Consider the following 13631-nt stretch of genomic DNA (forward strand, 5'->3'; position numbering starts at 1 on the left):
GCCATAAAACAATAGTACACGAACTACAATATGGCTGTGAACATGATTATAGAAGCTATGAGAACGGGCGTAAGCACATTCCATACACTCCCGGCAAAGGTAGAGGATACATCCGAAAACAAGGCAAACATGCGACGCAGCATAACAGCAGAGGCTCGATTGGAGTTTCAGACATGGAGTTTTTGTATGTTCAAGTTGTGACCTAACTTGCAGACTTGAATAATAAAGTGTGCGTTTGAGAGAGAATCAGAATCTACTTTCCAGACCTTATAACTTTCTTGCTAGTTTTTTTTAAAAGGTGCTTTCTAATACCTAAAAAAAAACTATTAAACCTTAAAGCTCTTATCTTTAAATTTTTAACATACTGAGATCAAGATCAAACGAAAACATGGATATAATCCAAGAAAAAATAATAAAAACCCACGTTTTGAGCAATTTCCACGGGTGTGTCGTGAATAATATGACCTCTGCGAAACCTTAATTTCTGCCTTAAATGATAGCCAGGAAAAAGAATGCGGGAAAGCCTCGTAACTAAAAAAAAAAAAAAGACATTATTATCGACGGCAAAAATCAGTTGAACAAAAGATAGATCTAAATCTTAATTCTAAAATACATTTTCCCTTACCTGCCGGAGACGCTTTTTTTTTCTTTTGGCGCGCGCATTTGCTTGCGCTGTTGTTGTGAATTCGGCAGAAAGAGAAGGCAGTAATAATAAAAGGTGAAGCGTGCACAGAAATCATTCCAGCCTTGCTTTCCAATCGTTGAGAAGGGTGACCCTTGCAACGAAGTATATTCTTGTTTATCATTATCACTGTGGGATAACCAAGGTGTAAACTTGTGAGATCATCTCGAAATTCTCTCTCTCTCTCTCTCTCTCTCTCTCTCTCTCTCTCTCTCTCTCTCTCTCTCTCTCTCTCTCTCTCTCTCACTTGAAAAAAATATTTTGACTGGGCATGTAACTGAATACGAACCACTGGACGAGGTAGTTTTGATACAGCTGTTATTGTAACAATGATAAACGTGATAATACGCAAAGAAAGCAAGAAATTTCGCGGAGAAAAAAATGGGAGAGTATTTCAGAGATTTTCTCCTAAGCACGTTGCTAGATCGTGATCCTAACGACGCGATTTCACGAGTGATTCGTCAGTCATGGTGAATCACTGTCGACTATGTTACCTTCTACCTCGATATCCAATAAAAAAAAAAAACACTTGATTGGTTACAAAACATCAATTGGTGCTGCCCAGCTTTTGTCGTCAGCTGAACTCCTTTATATTTATATATATATATATATATATATATATATATATATATATATATATATATATATATATATATATATATATATATATATATATACATATATACATATATTTCACTTTGATTTCTCTTACGCCCGGGCAACTGGAGCTATTTTATCCCAGCCTACCTCAGGCTGATTTTCTTTCGTAAAAGTTAACTCTTGAAGGTTTTTTGCTCGTGTTTATTAATCAATGTTCACTTATGTCGGAGACTTAGTTGAAGGATATCTAACGACTAAGCAAATAATCGTGAAGTGTAATATGAAACCAGATCGATATCGTCTCAATTATTCGGTTGGGAACAACCCATGATGAAAAATGAATGAAAAACAAAATTGGGAAACTGGCTAAAAGATGAGGCCTTTTACACGTAGCAAAAGAACATTAGTAAAAAGATGGAGAAGGATCCTTGTATCGTATAGCGACCTGAAAAGGAACTGGCTGACGTCTGATAACTGACAAATTATAAATGAAAAGGAAAGTTTGTTATAGAGAGAGAGAGTATGTGTTGGCAGTGCACATGGCATCCCAAGAGCGCGCTTTCAAATGTAAGGAAGCCAAATGAACCCAATATCGCATACCAACCAACAGTAAAAGTGAGGATGGGATCCACCGGTAAGGAGTTCAGCTAACACAATTGACTCTAAAGTTCTATCTTATACATATATATTAATACTAATAATCAACGTAAAAGATATGACGGCAATTCTCAGTTGCATGAATATCGGTAGCTCATCGAGGTAATCTATAAAAGTAAAATGAGGTATGGCTTAAAAATAGTCAAGAGAAATTTGCAGATAATTGAAAATTAATCTGCACATTCAACTTTCCTCAGTAGTGACAGCACGATCGTATAAATGCCAGCTGAATACCTTTCGATAAATAATACTTTCTATAGGCATGGAAGAAACGGAGTCGTTAACAGCACTTTCTCAGTGATTAAATGAATCAAAAGCAGTGTCTCTCGCAAAACAATGAAAGTAGTTCAGTGCGAGTCCTATCTTACTTCACAAGGTGCCAACATTAGGTCCTCCCTTGCCCCGATCTATAACGTAAGCCTGGCAGTGTCGTACCTCCAGTACTTGCCTCAGATCACCGGGCACCGACTGGTGATTTCGCTTAACACGGGCACGGCCATTTAGCTGCTTTGCTCATCATGTGGGCCTGATAACATGCATGCCTGCCGATCAGGCCCGCTTGTCTGGACATGCCTTTAGCTGATATCATAATACCAGTGGAATTTTTAGGGACTTAGTTTTTTACGACCATTGTTAAGTAGCAGCAAAACCTATTCCCGACCCTTCTGAACTCTGGCCGGCTCTGTGGCAGTCCTTACGTTATTCCATGATGACACTAAACAGCCACAAGGAAGGTGAGTGTTTAAGAGGTGTTAAAGAAACGAGCAGGATAAGGTTACTGCTACTTTACTTTGGACACAGGCGGTTTATATAGTGGCAGACTGACGTCACGCCGAGGAATACAATGGGAACAAGGGTGACCTGAGGTCAGTAACATTTGACAATAAAATACAATAAACAAACACACTTTGAGTTACACAAATGAGCAATAGCAGAGTTGAATACATTCTGATACCTGAAAGGAGGAACACATAACATACAATTTGGTAGCAGGTAAATTTTTACATAAAACAATTTAATTGATTGGGTATGTCTGAATTTTGCGTGACCCGTTACCCAGGAGCGGCGCTCCCGGGAGAAGCAAAGAAAACGGGTCGTCACCATAGAAAACCCGCTCAGCGGGGACTTTACAAGTAATGACCGCATCCATGCTCGCTCTTTCCCTCTTAATTGGAGTGGAACTCACATCAATACGCACTTGGGAGAGTGCCGTGTGAGTCCGTTAATGACACTGGTGATTTGCCGACGAGAGTCAGCACGTCCAAAAGCTGGTTACAGCGCCGTAATTAGTCCGTTAGGGGCGCTGACGTCGCAGAGGAGGTTTGGACCCCCGGGGGTGAGGGCCACGTCCCGCCACTTCAGGGACATGATGGCGGTACAGTAGGCTGGAGTCTCCGGGTCGGCGATCTGCTCTCGGGCGAGGTCCTCATAGTTGATCCTGAGCTGCACCGAGTTGAGCTCAGTTCTGGAGAGGGCGTCTGCTATGGGGTTTTTCCTGCCGGGGAGGTACTTGACTGAGCAGGTGAACTCTGCGATGCCCGCAAGGTGCTGTCGCTGCCTGGAAGACTATGCGTCCCCCTGCTTGGTGAAGGCGTGGACCAGCGGCTGGTGGTCCGTGTAGATTGTGAAGGGCGTACCCTCCAGGAGGAACTTGAAGTGCCGGACCGCCTGGTATACCGCGCAGAGTTCCCTGTCGAAGGTGCTGTAGCGGGCCTCCGTGGGGTTGAACTTCTTGCTGAAGAAGGCGATGGGCTGGGGGCCGCCACCAATGATCTGCTTCAGGACGGCTCCGCAGGTGACGCTACTGGCGTCCGTCGTCAGTTGGAGGGGAATGCTGGGGTCCTGGTGGGCCAAGGCGGTTGCCTCGGCAAGGGCGGCCTTCGTCAGGGAGAAGGCCTGCTGCTGGCTGTGTCCCCACACTAAGGATTTTGGTTGACCTTTCAGGACCTCCGTCAGGGGGGCCATTGTGTGCGCTATCCCGGGGATGCACCTCCTGTAGTAATTCACCATCCCGAGGAATTCCTGGACGGCCTTGATGGAGGTGGGGATGGGGAACCTGGTGACGGCTGCGACCTTCGATGTGAGTGGGCGGACACCATCCGCGGATATCTCGTGGCCTAGGAAGTCAGCTTTCTCGACGCCGAAGGTGCACTTGTCGAACCTGACAACGAGGCTGTTCTCCTGCAGGCACTGCAGGACTGCCCAGATGTGCCTCTGGTGCTCTTTATGGGATCTGGAAAATAGAAGGATATCCACGTAGCAGACGCAGAACTTCAGGTCCCCCAGGATGCTGTCCATGAGCCACTGGAAGGTCCCCCCCGCGTTCCTCAGGCCAAAGGTGGAGAAGGCGAAGACAGGACCCGAAAGGCGTGATGATGGCGGTTTTCAGGATATCCTTTGGAGCAACTGGTACCTGAAAGTAAGATTTTAGAAGATCCAATTTAGAAAATATTTTGGCCCCTTGTAAGGAGGCAGTGAGGTCCTGCATGTTCGGCAGGGGCTAGTGGTCAGGTTCAGTTGCGAGGTCGAGATGCCTGTAGTCACCGCAGTGCCTCCAGGAGCCATCCGGTTTCTGCACCATGTGTAGGGGAGAGGCCCGCGGGCTAGAGGCCTTTTTGCATATTCCCATCCACTCCATTTCGGCGAAGGCGTTTTTGGCCTCCTGAAGACGCCGTGGGGGAAGCCTCCGGAACCTTGCGTGTGTAGGGAGGCCCTTCGATTTGATGTGGTGGTAGATGCCATGTTTTGCTGGTGCCCCAGGGACCTGACAGAGCTCAGGCCTAAATACATCGGGGAACTCCTTCAGCAGCTGGGCGTACTGGTGGGGGGCAATGGAGGAGATGGCAGGTGCGCTGGGTCCCGTTGCCAACGGGAAGGACTGGCAGGAGTCGGTGTCAAGGAGATGCTTGCGACCGACGTCGACTGCCAGCCCGAAGTGGGCAAGGAAATCCGTGTCCAGGAGCGGGGTCCTTACGTCCGTGACGACGAAGTTCCAGGAATACCTCCGGCCAAGGATGGAGATCGACAGGGGCCTAGTGCCATAGGAGAGGATGGGGGACCCGTTGGCGGTCATCAGGAAGGCAGCCGGGTCCAGTGAACTCTTGCGGTCCTCCTTGGGCATCGGAAATATTGATCTGATGGCCCTGTGTCGACCAAAATCATCCTGCCGGAGATGGTGTCACGGACGTAGAAGCCTAATGGCTCTGGGCTCCTGGGTTCCATTGTTGCCATGGCGGCCTGTTCTGTTGGCCGCCGCCTCGCCTGTTTTTTGGACGGGTGAATGAGCACGGGGGTTGGCAGTTCCGGGCATCCTTGCCGTACCGCTGGTGGTAGTAGTAAGGGCCCGGTGGATTCCCTTTTTGACGGTACTGTGGCCGCCTCCTGGTGATGGCGCCTATCTCCTCCTCTGCGCCATCATCCTGTTGAATGGAACTGATGGGGTGTGCAGGCGCTGATGCCCACTTCGCTGCATTTGCGGAGTCGGTCAGCTGCTGCGCCGTGCAGATTAAGACCTTGAGGGGCATGGTGTAGGGCTCGAGGACCTGGGTACGGACCTCCGGGATGAGCTGGCGGAGGAGAATCTCCTGCGACAGGCTTATTTCGGACCACTTACTGCTACTGTCGGTGGCGGGGAGGATGAGGAGGTCCTGTATCTTGCCCCACGTCTCCATGACGGTCTGTTCCTGCCACGGGTTGATGACGAGGTCGAGGGTGCGGGCGGCCCTCTCGGCGACCAGCAGGGAGCAAGTCTCTATGAGGGATGCTTTCAGGTGGCGGTAGGTGAGGGGGTGTGCGGTGGACACCCAGGGGATGAGTTTCCTGTAGACCTCCTCTGGTAGGGCGTTTATCACTGCGTCAGCCTGTAGTACCTCATCCATGAGTTCCGCCAGCCTGAACTGACCCTTGACCCTGAACAGCCACGCTGATGAGTTCCCCTGAGTGAAAGGCGGAAGCTTTATGGCGAGGGCGGCTTTTGTTTGACCTGCCGGACAGGACGCCGGGCAGGGCAGCGTGTGGGGTGCGGGCAGCGGTTTGGAGGAACGCGAGAGCCTCGGTGCGTGGAGGGGCGCTTGTGATACGGGCGGGAGGTAAACATCTGAATCCGCGAGGTTTGCGGTTAACTGAACGAGGGTGGGGATGTCCGTGTCCATGCTCGCTCTTTCCCTCTTAATTGGAGTGGAACTCGCGTCAATACGCACTTGGGAGCGCGCCGTGTGAGTCTGTTAATGACGCTGGTGATTAGCTGACGAGAGTCAGCACGCCCGAACGCTGGTTACAGCACTGTAATTAGTCCGCTTGGGGCGTGGGTAGTTCCTGGAGCCAAGACTAAGTCACCATGTGAGTCCGCTAATGGCTCCGGGAACCACTCCGGGGTCACCACTTTAAGAGGTGTTAAAGAAACGAGCAGGATAAGGTTACTGCTACTTTACTGTGGACACAGGCGGTTTATATAGCGGCGGACTGATGTCACGCCGAGGAATACAATGGGAACAAGGGTGACCTGAGGTCAATAACATTTGACAATAAAATACAATAAACAAACACACTTTGAGTTACACAAATGAGCAATAGCAGAGTTGAATACATTCTGATACCTGAAAGAAGGAACACATAACATACAATTTGGTAGCAGGTAAATTTTTACATAAAACAATTTAATTGATTGGGTATGTCTGAATTTTGCGTGACCCGTTACCCAGGAGCGGCGCTCCCGGGAGAAGCAAAGAAAACGGGTCGTCACCACAGAAAACCTGCTCATCGGGGACTTTACAAATGCATGCTTGCGTTTGATATATTTATGTTTAAATTCTTGAACTAAGCTATATTATTAAAAAGGATAAGCCTCCACTAACTTAACGCAGATGTCTTTGATACAATAAGAATATAAGAACCGTAACATTAACGTCTAGCTAAGACTGAACAGTCCTTCACATAATAACGGCGATGAATGAGCAGTTTTCCCATTCCTTAGTTTTTAATGCTGGAGAAATGCACTAACATTTCCTTAAATGATATAGTTGTATATTGGGTTAAGAAGGAAAGGGATGATTCTAAAATGTTTTGAAAATCAGAGTGAATTTGATATTTAGTTTATTAACTAAATATCATATCCTTTATGCTCTTTATAGCTTTTACACTACTAACAATAGCACAAAGTTCATTAACATACCAAAAGGCAAATATTCAAACGTTTAAGTGTCCAACAGTGGCGTCGCTTTGGGGGTGCCAGGTGGAAAGCGAGCCCCACCAGTCAAATGCTTGGCCCCCAACTTTCATCCCCAGTTGAAATTCCCTTTGTAGCTAAACTGTAACCATTTGGTGGTCAAAAGCAGATATTCTTGCCCTAGCGATCATGTCCTACGACGGTCGAAAGCGACTTTTAATTAGCCACAACGCTTTAAAAATGCCGCACTACACAGGTGTTGCAGAATAATTACCAGCGAACCCTTCTGTCAACATTGATCATAGATTTGTGTTGCTGATGATATTATTTTGGTCGGATTTGATCCATTCTGATGGTATTAATATTCTCTATTGGATCCATTTACATGCCATTGGAATGTTTTAGCTGAGAAAGTATTTGAAATATTTTTAGTTTATTTAGTTATGCTGTATATATCTAATGACATTATTTTGGTTCTTGTTACCTTTACAACTTATATAGAGCTGAGAAATGAATGGATATAGTTATAGGGTTGTAACACAAATGACATGTTTGTTCATGATATTTTGATCCAACTTAATGTTATCAACTTATGTATGAAGTGACTGAAACTATAGTTACAGTTTTGAATAAGTGCAATGCAATTTGCTATTGCTCCTTGGAGTTAGTTTCCAGGGAGAGGAGATGAAGAAGAGGGAATGGGATAGGTCGAAATTTTGCAGAGAATTTGCAGGGTCATAAGTCTTTTGTGTTATTGATGATATGCACTATTTTGATATGCTGAATTTACATGACAAGGATTATACTGTAGCTGAAAATTAAAACTTGATAATAGAAATTAGGCTAGTGTTAAATATAAGGTTGTGAGGAAATTTACATTACCGTGTTTGATACCTTTGCGTATAGTAAGAGTTGAAACTTAATTGAAAATTGAGCTCTATAATTTCAAATACAGGTTTACTAATTCCTAATACTATTATTTTCCTTCATTCACATGGATATATACAGTTGAGAATAGTATATTTTACTAATCACAGAACTGGTACATTTGTTTTGCATAATTTTCTTTGGGCCCCTAAAAAATATCTTGGCCCCACCTAGGCCCCTCCGGGGATGGAATGCCAGCTACGCCACTGGTGGCCAACAATGATAAAATCGTTTGTGCTGTTACCGTAAACACCGTCAGAGACCCGATTGGTGATGGGATTAGCCAAATCTACGTAGCAGAGGGCATTGACAGATAGTGAAAATATCTAAAAAGTGCTACACTTACTTCCTTGTCATGCAAGGCTTCTTAAATCAAGCTTTATTGTTCCAAACAGGTTGTTAGGAAATGAACTGAGGTGAATGGAATAAAAAATGAAATGAGTTATAATTTTGATGAGAATGTCATGTATATTCAGTGGTCAATTTTGGAAATATGTTATTCTTAATGAAAACTCCACTTTACCGGATCCGATACAATGCTAAAGAAACGAGCAAGTTACTTAGGTAATTTCGTAGTAGTCAGTTTCAGTTCCCTCTTTTTTTCTTTCATTCTAGTTCAATCATTATTCCTGTAAACGTTATCTGTATGTGCGTGCGTGTGTACGTGTCTCTCTTGCTGTTAGGTTGTTTCATGTATCCTTTTGCAACTTGATTCTCTTTCGGTGGTTTTAGATTGATCATTCTTATCTGGTGATGATATCCCACTCACAGAATAACAACGCTGGCAGTAGGTTTGCGTCAATATCATTAAAATCCCGGAAGGTTTTGTAACACCTAGAGAACAGAAACCCAAGTGAACCTCAATTAGCAAGCAACTTGAAAGGGAGATAAAAGAGGCGTTTGGCCGCTGTCAGTGTCATGGAATACCTTCCGGCGTTGATTAATGGCCAAGTCGATAATTGGCTAATTTATCCTCCAGTGCAGATGTCTATCGCCTAGTTGCCAAGCAAGAATAGAAGGCCATAAGGGAATAAAGCCGCCTAGTGATGTAAATTAAGAAAATTATAATTAGTTCAAATTAACATAAAAGATATTCAGAAAGTTATGTAATAAAATGTGCATATTCAGGCTTCTAATGTTGAAACTAAACGAACGCTCGAATAACGAAATTTTTTCAATTGAAATCATATTGGAATCTGTAAACATAGAAAGATAACGAAAAACAAATTATTTTGTTTTGTCCAAAATTATACATAGTTATCTTGAATGCAGCTGCGAGAGATTACTCGGTGTAACAATAAATGAAATGTAACAGATTATTCATGAAAAATTCAGATAAAAAATGAGACCTTTCTGTAGCTGGCCAATAAAAACGATTTCGTAAGATAAATAGAAATTTATCACCAACGAGATCGTATTTTCGTTTAATGACACCGTTATTAAAGTTGTTTTTATTATATTTTCTGTATTATAAGATACTGGCATAATAAAAGTTAACTTTCAACCTCCAAATTTTCGTTAATAAATTCATGTTTTACCGTGTGAAATCTATTCAGTAAGATGCAAGTTTACATTAAATGTAGTTTTAAATATGCCATACACATTTGTTTGCATGTAGTTGTAAGGCCATGGAGTGGCTAGTTAAAAAACCTAACTATGCAATATTTCCGGAATTTTATATTTGAAAGAAGAAATGGCTGTTTTGTATCTCAGAATAAAAAAGATATGTAACTCGCTTTTTCATTTAAATATTCAAAGTCGGATCTAATTCTTTAATGTGTCAGTATTCCAGAAATTGTTGTTGTTTGCCACAGCTCACGTCTGTTAATGCGATTTTTTTTTTTTTTTTTGCAGGCACGGATCTATCAGGAAGCAGCCATGACCCAGGCCACTGACGTTAGCCAAATCTGACAGAACTCATCAAGTCGGAACGGTAAGTTTACATTCACCCTGGCGTGGGATTTTCCTTCCTATAATTTCTAAATAACTGTGTTTTGCCTCAACCGTCGAAAAATGGTAAAATTTGGGTTTGCTTTGTTCACGTCATTTTTAAGCTCTATACATTCTCTGAGTTGAGCTTTTCATGAAGAGAGGTTTTGCACTCACAATTTTATCGCAGTACCACACCGTCTTACTTCTAATCTCATCAAGTTCTTGAATATTCCCAGTCTTCATATATATATATATATATATATATATATATATATATATATATATATATATATATATATATATATATTATATATATATATATATACATATATATATATATATACATATATATATATATATATATATATATATATATATATATATATATATATATATATATATATATATATATATACACACACTCATATATATGTATATATGTATATATGTATATATATATATATATATATATATATATATATATATATATATATATATATATATATATATTGTCATGATGCGTATCAAGTACTTGGTTATTACACAACTAATTTCAAAATTCAAAAATATACCTCACTTCAGCCAGATACCTGAACTCACATAACATTAATTATTACGACTGAGTACTCTAAAGGTAACAGTGGTCCCTTAAGAAAAAACTTCTTTATTACTTGAAAAATCAAACTAAGTTTATCAGAATATGTGTTAGGTATCAAAAATTAAACTAGAAATATTCTAGAGTAAAAGGGCATCACTCCATCAAACAACTCTGTTTCCCTGGTCTTAATTCACTTTAGCAAAACTAAAAGAACAAAACATGTTTATAACTTTGCCTTATGCACACACAATCAATCCTATTAATTGGTGATCAATAAATGAAACACTGTTTTTCTAAAAATGTTGAATACAAAAATTTATTTTTAAATTCAAAGTTTATACCTAGAATTAACAATCTGAAAAATTTATTATTACTTGAAAATAACACAACACTTTATTAATTCTTGAATTAAATTATGAAACAAAACTAACTCACAACAACTTTATCAGGAATTTAAATTAATCAAGCCAAATTTAAACTATCAAGAATTACTCAAGATTTGAAAAGAAAATCTTAATAAATGAAATATTAAATCAAGTATGCAATGTTAAATTACCAAGACATATTTAAATTGCTACGTAAATAAATGTTACATTACAAACATAAAAAATGTGAAAATATGAGGAGATTGTAAATAGAAAAAATACACAAAAATACACAAAAGATTTATCAATAATAATTTCACTCGGTCAAAATTTCCTAACTTAACATACCATGGTATTGATAAGTAAAATTCACGTTACCTTACACAAACTTTTGAAAACCTCTGCTGCAGCTGCTTTACCACAAACCACACTTTTTACCAGGTGCCGTTACAAATTAAATAACTTTACCAAATTCAGATCTCAAAAGTTAATGCTAATACGTGACCACAAAACACTAGGTTAAAAGTAATCTCTTTCTAAAAATGAGAGAGAGAGAGGGAACCAAACTAGTCGGTTTCGGAAATCAGAATGAAACAGATTTTAGAATTCCAGTAACACATGAAACAATTACATGATGTCATTAAAGCATTTTGGGTGTGAGATACCATGGAGAAATTTCTAGAAGGAAAATTACATCATCCCAGCAAAACGTTTTGAATGCAATCTTACAAAACATGGTGTAACTGATCAAGACATGTATTCTTTCTCTGCAAGTGGTGTACGTGACTCGAATAATGCATGTAACAACATGTCATCACGTTAACCTGTGCTGGGCACATCAACACATCATTACAACAAATATCTGCATATGAGAATAAAACCTTTGGTGAAGATATCCCTTTTCTGACAAATTTAAAACAATTTGCATTAATTTAACTTCATGTTTCCTTCAAGAGATGCCGGTGTGCAGACTTTATCATTTTTTTTAACGTGCTTTTTCCCATTTTTATGGGGTAAGCACGATGCCTTCTTTTTGAAGGACTGATTTGGCGTTGGGGTAGGCCGTAGCCTCAATCGGCTGCCCTGCCTGACATCGCTTAGACCCCGGTAGCGAATGTGTACATGTATCGTACCAAATCCCCAGCTCCCTTTCTCCCAGCAGCGAGGAGAACTGAGCTGTTAGGTCGACATTTCGAGACGTGTGAGGTGTCTGTTATGTTTTTAGAAGATGTTGGAGTGGCTTTGTTTATGTGTGTATTAGTCTGTAACACCCATTTGCTTTCAGCAAACCTATCCGTTGATTACATACATAATCCCGGGGTGTCTACACGGATAGCAAAGTGTCCGTCTCTCTGACCGGTCGGCTGCGGACTTGAACCCACACCACAGACCTCTATGAAGTCCTAGGCTGCTGCTCTACCGACCGAGCCATCGAGACTCTTGTGCAGACTTTATCATTAATAGACACAATTCGTATAGGAAATTCTTCTGATAATGATAAAAGTACACGCACCATTAACCTTTCAAGGAAAAATAATGGTGGCCGGTAATAAAGACATGAAAAAAGTCACAGAAAAAGTCACAATTTTGGTTAGGAAAAAGTCACAAAAAAGTCACATTAATTTTCAGCCTTTTGTTTATGTTTTTACGGTCATTCCCAACTGGCACAATTGTACTGAAGACGCCGCAAAGGTGGACACACACCGGGTTAAAACCCTTGAGGGTCACTACCTAGGAAAGATTAATGTGACTGTTTTCCCTGTGACTTTCTTACCTGTGACTTTTTCACCTGGATTCAAAATAGTATGGGTATGACTGTTCGGTAGAATGCCCTGCAGCTCTCTGAAGCATTAGTGGGTGAACTAGGCGCAACCTCGTCGCACGAAGGAAAAACCACAAAATATTCAAGTGATTAATAAAAAAATATCTGATATGGTATGTTAAATTCAGTAACAGCTGTAAGGTTTTATGGCCACCAGATCTTTCAAAAATAAACAAATGCTAAACGAGAATCGAGCTATAGGGACACTTATCAACATCTATTTTATTACACAGCACTAATTGCCATGACACAATTGAAAAAAAAATAGTAATGATAACGAATGGGGTAAGTTTGACGTTTCCTCTACCGGTGTCGATGATCGGAAACTTTATACAACTACTTCCGTGCTTCGAGAGAGACCAAGTCAGTAACCTCCGATGGTAGAAGGGTTTTAACTATGTCACCGTATTCGGCAATTGTGCTTGCCGCATCTCCGCCTCCTAATAAAAAATAAAAAAGTAATGATAATACCTGTGTGGGAAGTGCAATCCTTTGAAACTCTTTAGTCTCATTACTCCATTTAAAAACTACGAACACAATAACATCATTGCATATGAATTAAATTACTACAGCCATGGTACTTTACATTAACAATAATTATTGTTAGACAGGTAAAAGATTAATCAGTAAATGAAACTGCCAAACAATACTGTAACAAGCGTTCTCGAATTGAGTCCCCCATTACCAAGAAAGTCTTCCTCTTCGTCGCTCTCCTGCCAAATTATGATTTTTTTTTTCTCTCTGTTTGTCTCGTTATTTTAGCTTTTTTTTCTCTGCTTTTCTGGCTTTATCTTTCTTATGAATATAAATGTGTCTGTGAAAGGGTGAAAGTATCTGAATCTTATTGTGCGTTAACATTTCAAGACTATTACAAATAACCGTAA

At 41.1% G+C, this 13631-nt stretch overlaps 1 long non-coding RNA gene across 2 annotated transcripts in view; it reads left to right on the forward strand.

Annotated features, from left to right (window-relative positions):
* Positions 1 to 13631, forward strand: part of LOC136852276 (uncharacterized) — a 111262-nt gene that overhangs the window by 19907 nt on the left and 77724 nt on the right. For both annotated transcript variants that reach the window (XR_010857095.1, XR_010857094.1), the window contains exon 3: positions 9885 to 9963. This is a non-coding gene — a long non-coding RNA (uncharacterized lncRNA). The remainder of the gene's footprint in view (positions 1 to 9884; positions 9964 to 13631) is intronic.

This window comes from Macrobrachium rosenbergii, chromosome 25, assembly GCF_040412425.1.
Source record: "Macrobrachium rosenbergii isolate ZJJX-2024 chromosome 25, ASM4041242v1, whole genome shotgun sequence".
NCBI lineage: Eukaryota > Metazoa > Arthropoda > Malacostraca > Decapoda > Palaemonidae > Macrobrachium > Macrobrachium rosenbergii.